Raw genomic sequence first — 3,857 nt, 5'->3', positions numbered from 1 at the left:
ACTTGGCTTGTATTCTTGAGTTTAGAAAGCTGAGGTGATCTAATCGAGGTGTTTAAAATGGAAAAAGGATTCAACAAGGTAGATGCAGAGAAACTATTTTCTTATAAAGGAATGAACTTGCAGAATGGACATATAATTGGCAAATGAATTTCAACACAACTTAGCATGAGGTGTTATATTTTGGTAAGAAAAATAAGGTGGTCACATGTTACTTGGAAAAGACAAATCTAAATGGGGTAGAGGAGCAAAGGGATCTGGGAGTACCATTACACAAATCACTAAATGTTGCGTCACAGGTTAATAAGGCCATAAAACAGCAAACCAAGCACTAGGGTTTATTTCTAGAGGGATAGAATTGAAAAGTAGGAAGTTATGCTAAACTGTATCAAACCTTGGTTAGACCACTTTTGGAGTACTGTTTACAATTCTGGTTGCCATTTTATAAAAAGGATATAGAGGCACTCTATATGGGTGCAAAAAAGATTTACAAGGATGATACCAGAACTGCGAGGTTATACCCATGAGGAAAGGATGAACAGGCTGGGTCTATTTTCTCCTGAAAAGAGAAGACTGAGGGGTGGCCTAATAGAGGTATTTAAAATTATGAAAGGTTTTGATAGAGTAGACACAGAGAGTGTTTCCATTTGTGGGGAAGAGCAAAACTAGGGGCCATCAATATAAGATAATCAAGAAATCCAATAGGGAATTCAGAAGAAGGTTCTTTACCCAGAGAGCGGTGAGAATGTGGAACTCGCTACCACAGGGAGTGGTTGAGGCAAATAGTATCGATGCATTTAACGGGAAGCAAGATAATCACATGAGGGAGAAGGGAATAGAGGGTTCTGTTGATAGAGTTAGATGAGGAAGGGTGGGAGGAGGCTCAAGTGGACTGGTTAGACCGAATGGCCTGTTTCTGTGCCATATATTCGATGTAATTTTATACATTTTCTCTGGTGGGGAATCCTGAACAAAGGCATAATTAAAATCAGAGCTGGGCCATTCAGGAGAGAAATCAGGAAGCATTTCTTCACACAAGGGGTAGTGGAAATCTGGAACTCTCTCCCCCTAAAGGCTGTAGATGCTGGGGGTCAATTGAAAATTTCAAGCCGGAGATTGATAGATTCCTGTTGGGTCAGGGTATCAAGGGATATGGAGCAAAGGCAGGTCAATGGAGTGGAGGTACAGATCAGTCATGGTCTAATTATATGGTGGAATAGGCTCATGGGGCTGAATGGCCTCCTCCTGATCCTATCTAATGAATAGAATCTATCAACAATTATAATGTTAGAATGAAACTAGAACACTAGCCAGAGATCAAGACTGCCAGGATGGCTCAGCAAATGTATAGGTGAGTATCAGAGAGGTATAGGCGAGTAGCTGAGCCCCTTGGGCTAGCAAGCTGCGGCCATGGTCCCTGTTCTGTGCTATTTTAGCTGATTTTACCCAAGGCCCTAGTAAGTTTATTACAATTGTCCTCAGTGTCCCGGAGTTAGGGTGGTAGAATCTATCAGGACTTAATCCTAGTTAGTTGAGCTCTCCGTATGGTTTCCCCACTCACAGCAAGTAGTATAACTCAGGTCGGTTTGCCCTGCCTTTCTAAGCAGGTACGTGTAGTATAACTGTGTTCAATGTCTTCGATATGAAAACATGTTATAGTGCAAGTGCCGGTATCACTAACTCCGGGCATTCCTAACAACATCGACCGATATTGGGGTTGCGTACAGACCATGTACCTTACCAATAATCTCAAGTTACAACAGTAACTATACTTCAATGAGTATTTCATTGGCTGTGTAGCACGTTGGGACGTCCTGGGATCGCTATATAAATACAAGTTCTTTCCATGCTTCATTCAGAATCCCCGAATGTTCTAAAATAACAGAAAATGCTGGAAACACTCAGCAGGCCGTGGAGAGAGAAACAGAGTCAACGTTTCAGGTCTGTGACCCTTCGTCAGAAAACTCTGTCTCTCTCTCTCCACGGATGCTGAGTTTTTCCAGCATTTTCTGTTGTTATTTCAGATTTCCAGCATCTGCAGTATTTTGCTATTGTGTTAGCCCCGAATGTTCCGGTTTGATGAGAAGCGAATCTTGCACCTGGTTACAGATCGAGACATCCGTTAACTCACCTGTAGTGGTGGAGGAGGCAATTCGCATCATTTCCTGTAGGAATGTATTTCATCAACTCAGCAAACCCACTCAGTCCGGCGGCAAACCCGGAGACATGAAGATCCATTTAATGGTCCTGTTTGTGGCCTCTCTCTCCGGTGGGTACTTTAGGATTGATTCATTTGAAAGTGTAACATATTCTTCTACAATAAGTAATAACAGTCATGTTCTTTTAAACAGGCGGCTGTGTTTCTCAGTCCGTCACTCAGCCCAAGCGATCCATCACCAGGCCTTTGAGAAAAACAGCCCGTTTTCGGTGTGTGTTTGAGGGGGTGGATTTCACCAGTGTGACGGTTCACTGGTACCGACACACTCCGAGTCAAGGCTTCCACCGCATTCTCCACATTAAGGCAGACGGCCGCCCAGTCCACGACGATAATTTCGACAACAGCTTCACAGCCGAAAACTTCGCCCAAGAAAAGACAAGTCTACTTGACATAGGAGACATCGTGGCGAGCGACGCTGGAGTTTATTACTGTGCCTTTTGGGCTAGCACAGTGACACGGGACTGTAGGGAGCCCTGACAAATACTAATCCCCCGACCACCACCTCATCTTCTGTCAGATGGGCTGTGGAGCGAGTGAACACATTACCCACCACACGGAATTCAATTCAGAATCGATGAGCAAATTACTGTTCACCGAGTCAGGTTCAACCTGCAGCCAGTCAGTAAGATTTAAGGTCGTATCTGAATTCTCTCATCCTTTCACCGATACACAGATTCTAAAGAGCTTTAAATACCCAGATTCACGAGAATATTCGGGCCAGGGGAGGGGAAGTACTCAGACCACATATCGGGACCAAGTGAGCCAATATTAATCCTGTGAACTGTCCAAAGATGTCACGCTGTGAGGATACTTGAGATGAGAGCAGCAGACCCGAGGGTTTGTTAATAAAACTACGGTTTCATGCGGTGATGGAAATACAGACACTTGCGTATATTTAGAGACAAAAACTTTTTTTTAGGTGTTCAGAATTTCTCATACTCGATTTAAAAATTCTGCACACCACAAGACAATTCCAACAACATCACATCAATAAATGAATGATCCCACACATCACACCCACAGGGGGTGTCGAATATAATTAAGTTACATGACGGGTTAACTAGAATTCACGGTATAAACCCGACTGCAGTTACCTCGGGGTAACTGGTGGATTTAATACAGCGACGATTCGGTTATTTACAACTAACTCTCCGAATGAAGCACTTAGTGTAGAGTTCTCTATGTTCAGGGAGTCCCATCTGTCAGTCTAACTGGTCTTAATGTCTTTGATTTTTTTTAAAAGTCAGGTTTTCTGGAAACGCGCTTTGTGTTGTGTTTTGTACTAGTCACTATTTTGCATCCGCACCAATAAATCTCACTGAGTGCAAATGAGAAGTGTTTAATCGTTAGTAATGAATGTCAGGCGAAAGATTGGATCGGCTGGGGCTGTTTTCTTTGGAACAGTGGAGGCTGAGGCGAGACTTGATTGAGGGGCCTAGAGTGGACAGGAAGGACCTATTTCACTTAGCAGAGAGGTCAATGACCAGGGGGCATAGCTTTAAAGTAATTGGGAGAAGGATTAGAGGGGAGTTGAGGAGAACTTTTTCACCCAGAGGGTGGTGGGGGTCTGGAACTCACTGCCTGAGAGGGTGGGAGAGGCAGAAACCCTCATCACAGTTAAAAAGTACTTGGATATGCACTT

The 3,857-nt window shown here is 43.6% G+C and overlaps 1 long non-coding RNA gene across 1 annotated transcript; it reads left to right on the top strand.

The window, feature by feature from the left end:
• Positions 1–1,629: 1,629 nt before the first annotated feature.
• LOC147115316 (uncharacterized) lies at positions 1,630–3,544 on the top strand. The gene is made up of 2 exons (XR_015079113.1): positions 1,630–2,266; positions 2,349–3,544. It is a non-coding gene; the product is annotated as an uncharacterized LOC147115316 (long non-coding RNA).
• The last annotated feature ends 313 nt before the right edge of the window (positions 3,545–3,857 follow it).

Source organism: Somniosus microcephalus, chromosome 7, assembly GCF_052327205.1.
Source record: "Somniosus microcephalus isolate GS21.2 chromosome 7, FLI_Smic_1.0, whole genome shotgun sequence".
In the NCBI taxonomy this organism is placed as follows: domain Eukaryota; kingdom Metazoa; phylum Chordata; class Chondrichthyes; order Squaliformes; family Somniosidae; genus Somniosus; species Somniosus microcephalus.
Note: the sequence above shows the minus strand (reverse complement) of the source record. Positions and strands in the feature narration are given on the sequence as shown.